Here is a 14,088-nt window from a genome sequence, read left to right on the forward strand (position 1 = left end):
CGCCGACCTCGCCGGCCTCCGCCCCGTCGCCGCCAGCCTCCGGCCGCCACCCCTGCTGCATCCCCGTCCTCCCCCGACTCCGGCAGCCGCGCCCGGGCCGGATCTTGCGCCGCCTTCCTCGAAGCCCGAGCCAGATCCCGATCCAGAAACCTAGGTTGACTTTCCCCGACCCCCGAAATCGCCTGTCTTTTTCTGCAGATTAATTGTTGCATCTTCGTCGTGCCACAACTTTGCACCCGTGGCTCCATTTTGGGCGTGTAGCATACCGATTTGTTCGTCTCGAAGAGTACACCATTTCATCCCATTGCATCATTTACATTTGAGCTCATCTTGATGCCCGAAATGCTGTTGGAAGAGGGCTTCATAATGTTAGTTTCAGATTCTTATCAGCACGAGCTCTTTTGTCATTTTTGCCATGATTGATGTGTGCATCCTATGAACTTGGTCCCTAAATATGTTTTGAACTAGGCTATGTCTTCTTTAAAGAGGTGCTTACCATGTATTTTTGTGATCAATGTGGTGACTAGCACAAGCATGCAAACTAGGCTTCGTGATAATGCTGATTTTAGTCCCTGTTCTGCTGTAATTTTGATGCCATGTAAACATGTTGCTACAGAGAGATCCATGCATAATTTGAGATACTTCAGTAAGGGTGTTTTGAAAACATGGTTATGCTATATCCATCCATGGTCCTGGTTGCAATTATGGAGTAGTCTAGCATGTCATTTTTGTGCTCTACTTTTGCTTCAAAATGTTTCCTGGCAGATTGTTTACATGTTATTCAATTTGGCCAAGGTTGTTGTAGTTGATCCGTGTATGCTATGATGTTGTTTCTTGCCATGTATAGCTTCTATGACATGTCTTCTTGATGGATGTATGCTTAGTTTATCATGGGATGCTCTGTAGTGAGTGCATCGAGCTCACGAAGGTTCCTACGTAATTATGCCAATGCCATGCTTTGTTTGCTGAATCTGTTAACGAAACTTGTTATGTTTACGTGGGTGCCATCATATTTTCTGATCCTTTTTGGCTTATGGTCAGTAAGGGACTTTTGATCTATGCTTTGAGTAGATTCCTGCCATGCCTTATTTTGCTATTATAAGTTCCTGTAGCATGTTGATAACCTGCTCTGAACATTACTTCGTGATGTTGTTTATGCCATGTCCAACCTGATATTTTTTTGCACTTTCTCCATGCTTGTTTGAACCTGTTATGATGTGATTTAGCCATAGCTCAGTGTTCCTCTTTTGTAAAGCATATCCTGTAGATCATTGCCATATGTTTTTTTTTATGTTGGGGTGTTGTAGCATAGTTTCTTGTTACATGCTAAGTAGCATCGTGCTGTTAATCGCAGCTTTGTGCCATTCTTGTTTTGCTTGCCATTTGCAAATCGTGCATCCGAATCCGGTGATCTTTATATCGATTTCAACCGAAATCATCTCATCTTTCCAGCGGCATACTTGGTTTGCCAAGTTGATGCCTTGTTCATCATTTTTCCTTCCGAAGCACGCATATGCATTGCATATCACATCTCGCATATCATGTCATGTATTGCATCATGTTGCTTGTGCATTGCACCGTGATTTATTGTGGTTCCTTTGCTTGTGTTCTTGCTTTGGGTAGAGCCAGGAGACGAGTACGCGCACGAGGAACCTGTTGAGTACGCTTACGAGGATCCAGCCTTCGACAACTCTGAGAACCTTGCAGGCAAGATGACCATACCTTCGATATCACTTCTATCTTTGCTTGCTAGTACTCGCTCTATCGCTATGTTAGCTCTACCTGCCTTTGTTTATCATGCCTACCTATTGCCATGTCAAACCTCTAACCATCCTGTCCTAGCAAACCGTTGTTTGGCCATGTCACCGCTTTTGCTCAGCCCCTCTTATAGCATTGTTAGTTGCAGGTGAAGATGAAGTTTGTTCCTGGTCGGAACATGGATATTTTGGGATATCACAATATCTCATGTTTTAAATTAATGCACCTTATATACTTGGTAAAGGGTGGAAGGCTCGGCCTTATGCCTGGTGACTTGTTCCACTCTTGCCGCCCTAGTTTCCGTCATACCGGTGTTATGTTCCTTGATTTTGCGTTCCTTACACGGTTGGGTGATTTATGGGACCCCCTTAACAGTTCGCTTTGAATAAAACTCCTCCAGCAAGGCCCAAACTTGGTTTTACCATTTGCCACCTAAGCCCTTTTCCCTTGGGTTTTCGCGAGCCCAAGGGTCATCTTTATTTTAACCCCCTCCCCCCCCCCAGGCCAGTGCTCCTTCGAGTGTTGGTCCAAACTGAGTAGACTGCGGGGCCACCTCGGGGAAACTTGAGGGTTGGTTTTACTTGTAGGATGTCTCATCTGGTGTTGCCCTGAGAACGAGATATGTGCAGCTCCTATCGGGATTTGTCGGCACATCGGGCGGCTTTGCTGGTCTTGTTTTACCATTGTCGAAATGTTCTGCGAACCGGGATTCCGAGGCTGATCGGGTCTTCTTGGGAGAAGGTTTATCCTTCGTTGACCGTGAGAGCTTGTGATGGGCTGAGTTGGGACACCCCTGCAGGGTATATAATCTTTAGAAAGCCGTGCCCGCGGTTATGAGGCAGATGGGAATTTGTTAATGTCCGGTTGTAGATAACTTGACACTTGACTTCATTAAAATGCATCAACCGCGTGTGTAGCCGTGATGGTCTCTTCTCGGCGGAGTCCGGGAAGTGAACACGGTTTGTGTTATGCTTGACGTAAGTAGTTTCAGGATCACTTCTTGATCGCTTCTAGCTTCTCGACCGATGCGTTGCTTCTCTTCTCGCTCTCACTTGCGTATGTTAGCCACCATATATGCTTAGTGCTCGCTGCAGCTCCACCATATTACCCCTTTGCCTACCTATGAGCTTAAATAGTCTGGATCTCGCGGGTGCGAGATTGCTGAGTCCTCGTGACTCACAGATTCTACCAAAACAGATGCAGGTGCCGAGGATACTGGCGCAGATGGTGCAACTGAGCTGAAGTGGGAATTTGATGAGGCCCTTGGTCATTACTATGTATCATTTCCAGATGATCAGTAGAGGTGCCCAGTCGGGACGATCGGGGATCTAGCATTTGGGGTTGTCTTCTTTTCATTTGAACTTGATCGTAGCCGGTCTATGAGTGTATTTGAATGATGTATGATCTTAATTTATGTATTGTGTGAAGTGGCGATTGTAAGCCAACTCTCTTTATCCCATTCTTGTTCATTACTTGGGATTGTGTGAAGATGACCCTTCTTGCGACAAAACCACCATGCGGTTATGCCTCTAAGTCGTGCTTCGACACGTGGGAGATATAGCCGCATCGTGGGTGTTACATGCACAAACAAGTATGATGCATGTTCGGTTTAATGAGGCATGACATGGCAAAGTGCAACAAACAATACTACAAGTTAAGTGGAGCTCAATATGCAACGAGTTGCATATTGACAAAACACCACATTGACATATTTAGTTTAATCTCGTTTAAGCTACCAAGCAATGTTAAATGTTGTTAAACATGGCAAGAGGTGAAGCATAATTAAACTACCTATCTAGGCAAGTTTAAGTGAGGTCGGAAACAACAAACAACAATTCCGGTAATCCTCACATGTCTTTTAGTAGTTTAATGCAAACACAGTTTTAACCAATTAAATGTTGATAACATGATGCGGATGACATAACCAAGGTTTATGCTTTTTTATGAAAATGTTGACATGAGCATGATATGAAGCATTTGGTCACCATGGCGGAACAAGAAAGGTGCCACGGCGGCGAAACGGAAATGGTGCCACGGCAACATTCCGGTCCCGGTAACTCGATTGAGATACCGATGCAAGAGAGAAGTGTGCGGATGAGTGTGTCATGCAAAAGGTGATGGGGTGATCCCGGTTATCGGGTTACCACGGGTCGACGGCATTGCAAACGAGGAGGAACATGCAAGGATCAATTTGGGACATGGTCCAAACATAGGGTGCATCTCATACAACATGCATTCGTCCACGGGTCATCGTCTCGGGGTTATACCTTTGAAGCGTCGAAGGAAGTAGTGGTACTCGCGGGTCGTGGAAGTAGTCGTTCACGTTTTGTAGATGTTCGGGGTCACGACGAGGAACTTGACGTCCACGGAGTCTTCAAGGGTCGACGGTAGTGGTACACACGTTGTTGGGGTACTTGTCGATCCGGTCTTGGCGACGGTAGTTGTACACGGGTCGTAGACATTCTCGGGTCATGGGTAGAGGTACTTGGCGCATCGTCGTGTGTAGTCGTACTCGGTGTATTCGAAGGGTACTTGGTGAATCCCCGAATGCTTGACGGTCCGGGTACGGGTCTTAGCGGCAAAAAAACGAGCAGGGGATGGCCACAACAGGGTGAGGCAGTAGAGGGCCACGGCTGCTGGTCAACGAAAGTTGCCGGAAGAGGAAGCAAACAAGGCCCCCTGCCCACAGGCATCATGGCAGAGGAGACTATGGTCGAGGTGGTCAAGGAAGCAGGCAGCGACGACCAACGAAGTCGCAAGGATGAAAGGGGCGGTCGGGGTGCAGCTGCTCGAAGACGACGAGTGAAGGAGGCATCGTCCCCTAGTTCGAAACAGAGGCGAGGCACTGGCCCGAACGACAATGGCGGCAGCAAGAACTCCGGCCGATGAGGGCGCTGCTTGGGGAGGCGGAGAGGAAGGAGGCGCGGCGCGGGAGGATAAACAGGGCGCGGTGGAGGAACTGCAGGAGGCGGTCTCGACCATGGCGTCCCTGCAGCAGGAGCGATAATGGCTTGGGGTCAAGGAGCTCAGGCGCGGTGCGGCAAGGAACGGGAGGAGGCGATGGGGATCGGGCACCAGCGAGGCGAGGGAGAGGCCGGGCGCTGAAGACGGCGTCCATGGCGGCATCCATGGTGGGTCGGCACTGAGAAGAGGCACGGGACGGAGATGATGAGCTAGGCGGGCCGAAGCAGATCGGGCACGGGCGCGTCGGGGTCACCAATGTTCGGCAGGGCTGCGGCGGTGGACTTCGGCGTGGGAGCCGAACGGAGGCGGGGTGACGATGGTGCTGGAGGGACGGGGCGAGGGCGCGAGGGGGATCGAGGGTTGCGCGTGGGTGGCGGCGGAGGGGATCGAGGAGAGAATGGGGATCGAGCGCTGGGTGCGGGCTAGGGTTAAGGGCGCCGGAGCTGGGCCTTGGGCCAACTAGTCCGGGTGGATACAAGTGGCGGCTGGGCTTCTCTCTCTCACCCACTCTAAAGAAAATAAAAACAAAACAGAGATAAGAAAGAAAAGAAAGAGAGGTTAGGGGAAGAAGTTGGACACGCGGATAATTTTCCCGGACTCGTAAAAATGATCTTGATCCAAGAAAAATAGAAAGTGAGCATGGGCGTGAAGTTGAATTCAAACTCATTTGAATTTAATTCAAATGATTGTATGAAGGAAGTGGGGATTTGGTAGACCCAAAAATGTTGGGAATTTTGGAAGAGCCTCAATAAATGAGATAAGACTTGTTGGCAAAGTTTGAGGCAAGGAATTGAGGTACAAAATGCATGGAACTCAAACTGTAAGTGTGTTATGGTTTATTCCTAAAGAATGGAATATTTATCATATCTCCCTAATTATATTGGGAGGGTAATTGTTATAAAGAGAAATCACCATGTGCCTTCCCTCGATTTAAATAGATCAAAAGATCTATGCAATTTATTTAGTTGAGGTTTTAAAAATTAATGATATGATGGCATGATGACATGATGCAATGCAAGAGATGGCATGACGAATGCACAAACAAAACAAATCACACGACAAAACTCGAAGTATCTAGAAGTCTTCTGGGGCGCCACTCTTGGGGCGTTACAACACTCCACCACTACAAGAGGATCTCGTCCCGAGATCTAGGATGGCACCAGAGAGAAACGGAGAGGAAGAGAGGAGGTAAAACTAAGTTGCTTCTTTGACAAACGAGTGAAACCAATAAACCTCGACAGGTTGAAAACTTGAAAGAATAACACAATAGAGTTGAACGAAATTGAGAGCATTCTAGTAGAAAAAATAAACAAGGAACACCATGTTAACATTGGAGGTTGCAAAGCTGTGAATGACGAGCGCAATGAACAAGAAGGAATTGAAACCACTCTGGTTGAAATGAGATACGAATAAATAAGAATGATATAATTTTGGCAGCACTCCGACTGTAAATGGAAGAAATTGAACATGAACTTGAGAAGATGGGATGATACTTGATGAAATCAACAACACACTGCCTCCGGAACTATTGAAAGAATGGCACAAGGGGTAAGAAGGATTTCAGCCAACAGTCCGGTTGAAAAGAGAGGCAAAACTTGATAAGATGAAAGAACTTGAATGAGAACACTACACTCCGGTTAAATGGATAAGCAAGGAAAAGAACATGATCCTCACAATTCGAGATGATGAATGAAAAGAGCAACCTCACAATGCCTCCGAAAGAAAGAATAGAAAATAGTTCATTGGAATAATAGAATGGAGAATAAAATGCCAACTTATGCCACAAATGAGCTTGGGAAGCATCCTTGCAAAGAAGAATTGAACGAAGTTGTTGCAAAACCAACAACGAAACGAATAAGCTTGTAGTGGGCTTATGGAAAACTTCTCAAAATTATGAGGTGACAACCGGCCACTAATGGAAACCATTGATTTGATTGAGAGCACCAAAAAGATGAAAAACTTCTTCACCAAGATGAGAAGGAGAAAATTGGATCATAGATACGCACCACAAATAGCAACATTCCTTAGGGAAGGCTTTAGGTGAAATCTATACCAAGATAACTCCAACGAAGAGATTGATGGATTTAAAATACCTCATTCTTGACAACATGTGAATCGCGAAACCTGAATGGAAATTGCCAAGAATGATATAACACCACCTCAAAAGCTAAGGTAGAAAGATTGCACTTCGAAATGCAAGAAGAAGAATACTTGAACTCCTCAAAACAAAACATGTGTTGAGCACCATGTTTATTTAGAGTATAGCTTGGCGGATCATAACTTTGAGAGAAAAACTTGAGGAACAATTGAAGAATGAAAGAATCCTTGACGAACCACCATGTAGAGCCTCCATGAAGAACTCCGGTAATAAAAGGATGATAAAAAGAAAGAGAACTTGAAAACACAAGGTGAAGCCTTGCGATGATTTAGATGGAGCTTCGTGACAAGATAAAGCGGAAAACTTGAAACTCCGGAAAAAAAGATGAAAACACTTGGAACTAGAATTTATTCACCAAGAACAAACTCTGAAGGAAGGGATTACTTGACGATGATGAAATAAGAATAAGAATCACGTTATGCTTATCCTCATCAAATTTAATTGATGACAAGCAATGGATTTTTCATACTACTTATTCTTCTTGAAAAAGATTAAGGGGGGTATAGCACAAAACTTGAGAAAGTCTTCATGAACCACCGGTAGGATTGAAAAGAACGAAATGATTAATATGATAATCAAGGAAAAAGGAATCTGAAGGAACCACCGTAAGAATTGAAAATGAAATTAGCAAAGGCACAATTCATCAGGAAGAATTGGAAAACGAATGAAGATACTTGAGGGGATTTAGATACCAGTGAATGAAGAGATCATGAGCTTATTAAAGAATACTTGAATGATGCACTGGTAGAATATGGTGAAGGAGAGCTAAAAGTTGGGAAAGAATAAACCCGAAATGATGGCCTTCGGAGGAAAGAAATGGAAACAACTCATGAAATGCTCCGAGTGGTAAGAAAAGAATTGTCACAATCAAAAACAATTATGAGAGGATGGCATAAAGCTAGAACCCTGAATCTCTGGAAGAACGGGTAAGGATTTAAGAGGAACTCTTCTTCGGTCTTCAAAATTCGAGAATGACGACGAGAAACACCACCAAAATTACTGAGATACTCCGGAAGAATGAAGGGTTGAACCAAAGATGAAAAGAATTTGAAAATGACCTTGGAGAAGGCATGTGACTGATGAAAATTCATTCTTACATCAAACTTGGAAATGAATTTGAGAATCGCTCCTGATAATTAAAAGAGTCAGGTAAGATCCTGGGAAAAGACCTGTGGGTTAGGGCCCACTAAAAACAACCATCGTTGAAGGATTGCTTGAAATAGAGATTGCACCGGTAGAATTAAATAGCTTTAATGAGAGAAAAAGCTCAAAATAACTCGAACGGATTAAGAATGAAAACATGATTCTTCTGAGATATCTTGAGCACTCCAAATAAGAATAGAGAGAGGTGAACAATTAAGAGGTGCACCGGCATGGGAAAACATTTGAAATGAGGAAAGGGATATGATCAACACCGAAAGCTTGAATTGGATCCACCGGAGAAGAAACAACAACGAAGGATGATGAACTTGAAATTGTTGAGCATCTTCATGGGAAATTACCAGATAAGAACGTTGAAAGAAATGAATGAAGAGACTTCTCACAAATAAAAGGATACATGGTTAAGAAATCTGAGTCCTTGAAGAAAAAGGGTTGGAGGGCGGGAAAATAAAGGCAACTTGGGACGGATGAAACAAACACCATTGAGAAAACTTAGAATTGATCTCGCAAATGTTGAAATGATCGAATCCACTTGAAGAGAAGCACACCGGTTGGAAAAGAGTTGACATGACAACCTCAGTGATCAAGAAGGATTAGTATTCACATAGCAATATGAGAACACCATTTAGAAAAGTTATGGAATCAACACTTGACATTGAAGCAACTCAAATACCACAACTCAAAACAAAACAAAGGATTGGCTTGTAGAATAAGCCGGAACAAATACATATGATAGAGATTTACCCAATCCCATATCATGCATCTGTCGGAAAGATATTCTAGGAGCTACTTGAATTCCCACCTATAAACTCCCGAAACTTTCTGGTTATGCAATCTGGTGTTGGGGATACAGGGGAAGCAATATATCTCACCTAAACTAGCAATACCTACATCCAAGTTGTATCCATCTGTCAACACATCACCAAGAAAACTCCGGAAATCGTGTACCTCAACCTTCGAAAAGCATCCATTATACGAGTTATGGCAATACTCCCGAACTCCCCAGTACTGGGTGGCGTCGAGGTTATCTCACCGACAACTGCATAAAAGAGATTTTCGATGTCGGCAAAACTCAGGTATTCTAGAACTGCAACGATAAAATTGTGATGACAACACCTCGGAGCTCAACTCCCCGGGACACTGCCACAACCCCTAAATGTTAGGAGGCACCAAGAACAATGTTCTCGTCACAAAACCATCGGAACGATTCCAAGATACCCGCGTGATCCTAAATTTTTTTAGTGAAATTTGAGAAGAGGAAAAATCAAAACATCTACGTTAGGAGACCTCACCAGAGCGACGAAGGGACTGAGGAGTAAAAAGAATCCTACTCTCTGATATATATAATCCTAAGACTCAAAATAGTTTTCTTCTAGACTCAACAACGGCCAACAATCAAGGGGGCTCCTATGGTCGGTCGAGGCTCTGATACCAACTTGTCACGCCCAATATGCGGTACTATCCTAAAGAGACTCGAAAGTCCCACCAAGGATAGAACCGCATATTGAAACGCTTTTGCAAGGTGGATATCATTACATCAACATTACATAATAGGTAGGGATACATACAAAAGGCATACAATGCCACACGAATACAATATCATCTTACATAAGAGCAACATCCGACTACGGATGAAACACAAACAGAAACTCAAATGACATCCACCCTGCTAGCCCAGGCTGCCGACCTGGAACCTATCCCCTGATCGAAGAAGAAGCAGAAGAAGAACTCCAAAACAAGCAAACATCGCTCTCGCATCATGATCATTGCATAACCTGTACCTGCAACTATTGTTGTAGTAATCTGTGAGCCACGAGGACTCAGCAATCCCATTACCATGGGTATCAAGACTAGCAAAGCTTAAAGGGAAAGGAAGGGGTAAAGTGGTGAGGTTGCAGCAGCGACTAAGCATATATGGTGGCTAACATACGCAAATAAGAGCGAGAAGAGAGCAAATGGAACGGTCGTCAACTAGTAATGATCAAGAAGTGATCCTGAACTCCTACTTACGTCAAACATAACCCAAAACCGTGTTCACTTCCCGGACTCCGCCGAGAAGAGACCATCATGGCTACACACACGGTTGATGTGTTTTAATTCGGATCAGGTGTCAAGTTATCTACAACCGGACATTAACAAATTCCCATCTGCCACATAACCGCGGGCACGGCTTTCGAAAGATAATACCCTACAGGGGTGTCCCAACTTAGCCCATGATAAGCTCTCGTAATCAACGAAGGATATACCTTCTCCCAGGAAGACCCGATCAGTCTCGGAATCCCGGTTTACAAGACATTTCGACAATGGTAAAACAAGACCAGCAAGACCGCCCGATGCGCTGACAATCCCGATAGGAGCTGCACATATCTCGTTCTCAGGGCAACACCAGATGAGAAATCCGTACAACTAAAACCAGGCCTCAAGTTTCCCTGAGGGGGCGCTGCAAAGGGCTCTGGTTCGGACCAACACTTAGACAAGCACTGGCCCGGGGGGGGGGCTAAAATAAAGATGACCCTCGGGCTCCGGAAACCGAAGGGAAAAAGGGCTAGGTGAGGCAAATGGTAAAACCAAAGTTGGGCCTTGCTGGAGGAGTTTTATTCAAAGCGAACTGTCAAGGGGGTCCCATAAATCACCCAACCGCGTAAGGAACGCAGAATCCAGGAACATAATACCGGTATGACAGAAACTAGGGCGGCAAGAGTGGAACAAAACACCAGGCATAAGGCCGAGTCTTCCACCCTTTACAAAGTATATAGATGCATTAATTAAATAAGAGATATTGTGATATCCCAACAAAATCCTGTCCACCATGGAGCAATCTTCAACTTCACTTGCAACTAACAACGCTATAAGAGGGGCCGAGCAAAGCGGTAACATAGCCAAGCAACGGTTCGCTAGGAAGGATGCAAAAGGTTAGAGGCTGACATGGCAATTTGGGAGGCTTGATCAAAAAGAGATAGGTAGCGCAGCATAGCGATAGAACGAAGCAACTAGCATAGCAATGATAGTAGTGAGATCCAGGGTAGTGGTCATCTTGCCTGAAATCCCGCTAGGAAGAAGAACGAGTCCATGAAGAAGACAAGCGGACGTGGTCGAACGAATCCTCACAACTCCGGAACGAAACCGAAGCTAACAAGAGAAGCAACCCGGAAAGAAGCAGACAACATGGTAAACACACAAGCATAATCATGGCATGATGCACAAACAAGTATGATGCATGTCCGGTTTAATGAGGCATGACATGGCAAAGTGCAACAAACAATACTACAAGTTAAGTGGAGCTCAATATGCAACGAGTTGCATATTGACAAAACACCACATTGACATATTTAGTTTAATCTCGTTTAAGCTACCAAGCAATGTTAAATTTTGTTAAACATGGCAAGAGGTGAAGCATAATTAAACTACCTATCTAGGCAAGTTTAAGTGAGGCCGGAAACAACAAACAACAATTCCGGTAATCCTCACATGTCTTTTAGTAGTTTAATGCAAACACAGTTTTAACCAATTAAATGTTGTTAACATGATGCGGATGACATAACCAAGGTTTATGTTTTTTTTATGAAAATGTTGACATGAGCATGATATGAAGCATTTGTTCACCATGGCGGAACAAGAAGGGTGCCACAGCGGCGAAACGGAAATGGTGCCACGGCAACATTCCGGTCCCGGTAACTCGATTGAGATACCGATGCAAGAGAGAAGTGTGCGGATGAGTGTGTCATGCAAAAGGTGATGGGGTGATCCCGGTTACCGGGTTCCCACGGGTCGACGGCATTGTAAACGTGGAGGAACATGCAAGGATCAATTTGGGACATGGTCCAAACATAGGGTGCATCTCATACAACATGCATTCGTCCACGGGTCATCTTCTCGGGGTTATACCTTCGAAGCGTCGAAGGAAGTAGTGGTACTCGTAGGTCGTGGAAGTAGTCATTCACGTTTTGTAGATGTTCGGGGTCACGACGAGGAACTTGACGTCCACGGAGTCTTCGAGGGTCGACGGTAGTGGTACACACGTTGTTGGGGTACTTGTCGACCCGGTCTTGGCGACGGTAGTTGTACATGGGTCGTAGACGTTCTCGGGTCATGGGTAGAGGTACTTGGTGCATCGTCGTGTCTAGTCATACTCGTTGTATTCGAAGGGTACTTGGTGAATCCCCGAATGCTTGACGGTTCGGGTACGGGTCTTAGCGGCGACAAAACGAGCAGGGGATGGCCACAACAGGGTGAGGCAGCAGAGGTCCACGGCTGCTGGTCAACGAAAGTTGCCGGAAGAGGAAGCAAACAAGGCCCCCTGCCCACAGGCATCATGGTAGAGGAGACTATGGTTGAGGTGGTCAAGGAAGCAGGCAGCGACGACCGACGGAGTCGCAAGGATGAAAGGGGTGGTCGGGGTGCAGCTGCTCAAAGACGATGAGTGAAGGAGGCGTCGGACCCTGGTTCGAAACAGAGGCAAGGCGCTGGCCCCGAAGGACAATGGCGGCAGCAAGAACTCTGGCCGACGAGGGAGCTGCTTGGGGAGGCGGAGAGGAAGGAGGCGCGGTGCGGGAGGATAAACAGGGCGCGATGGAGGAACTGCAGGAGGCGGTCTCGACCATGGCGTCCCTGCAGCAGGAGCGATGATGGCTTGGGGTCAAGGAGCTCAGGCGCGGTGCGGCAAGGAACGGGAGGAGGCGATGGGGATCGGGCACTAGCGAGGCGAGGGAGAGGCCGGGCGCTAAAGACAGCGTCCATGGCGGCATCCATGGCGGGCCGGTGCTGAGAAGAGGCACGGGGCGGAGATGATGAGCTAGGCGGGCCGAAGCAGATCGGGCACGGGCGCGTCGGGGTCACCAACGTTCGGCAGGGCCGCGGCGGTGGACTTCGGCGTGGGAGCCGAACGGAGGCGGGGTGACGATGGCGCTGGAGGGACAGGGCGAGGGCCCGAGGGGGATCGAGGGTTGCGCGTGGGTGGCGGCGGAGGGGATCGAGGAGAGAATGGGGATCGAGCGCTGGGTGCGGGCTAGGGTTAAGGGCACCGGAGCTGGGCCTTGGGCCAACTGGTCCGGGTGGATACAAGTGGCGGCTGGGCTTCTCTCTCTCACCCACTCTAAAGAAAATAAAAACAAAACAGAGATAAGAAAGAAAAGAAAGAGAGGTTAGGGGAAGAAGTTGGACACGCGGATAATTTTCCCGGACTCGTAAAAATGAGCTCGATCCAAGAAAAATAGAAAGTGAGCATGGGCGTGAAGTTGAATTCAAATTCATTTGAATTTAATTCAAATGATTGTATGAAGGAAGTGCGGATTTGGTAGATCCAAAAATGTTGGGAATTTTGGAAGAGCCTCAATAAATGAGATAAGAATTGTTGGCAAAGTTTGAGGCAAGGAATTGAGGTAGAAAATGCATGGAACTCAAACTGTAAGTGTGTTATGGTTTATTCCTAAAGAATGGAATATTTATCATAGCTCCCTAATAATATTGGGAAGGTAATTGTTATAAAGAGAAATCACCTTGTGCCTTCCCTCGATTTAAATAGATCAAAAGATCTATGCAATTTATTTAGTTGAGGTTTTAAAAATTAATGATATGATGGCATGATGACATGATGCAATGCAAGAGATGGCATGACGAATGCACAAACAAAACAAATCACACGACAAAACTTGAAATATCTAGAAGTCTTCTGGGGCGCCGGTCTTGGGGCATTACAGTAGCATTGCCCCTTCTCTCTGTTTCTCTCATATTTTTTTATATTTTTTAAGTTGGGCCTTTTCTCTTTTTTTATGGCCTCTTTTTTTCTTTTTCGTCTGGAGTCTCATCCCGACTTCTGGGGGAATCATAGTCTCCATCATCCTTTCCTTACTGGGACAATGCTCTAATAATGAAGATCATCACACTTTTATTTACTTACAACTCAAGAATTACAACTCGATTCTTAGAAAAAAATATGACTCTGTGTGAATGCCTTTGGCTATGTACCGGGATGCAATGATTCAAGAGTGACATGTATGAAAAATTATGAATAGTGTCTTTGCCACAAATACGATGTCAACTACATGATC

This window comes from Triticum dicoccoides, chromosome 1B (genome assembly GCF_002162155.2).
Source record: "Triticum dicoccoides isolate Atlit2015 ecotype Zavitan chromosome 1B, WEW_v2.0, whole genome shotgun sequence".
In the NCBI taxonomy this organism is placed as follows: Eukaryota; Viridiplantae; Streptophyta; class Magnoliopsida; order Poales; family Poaceae; genus Triticum; species Triticum dicoccoides.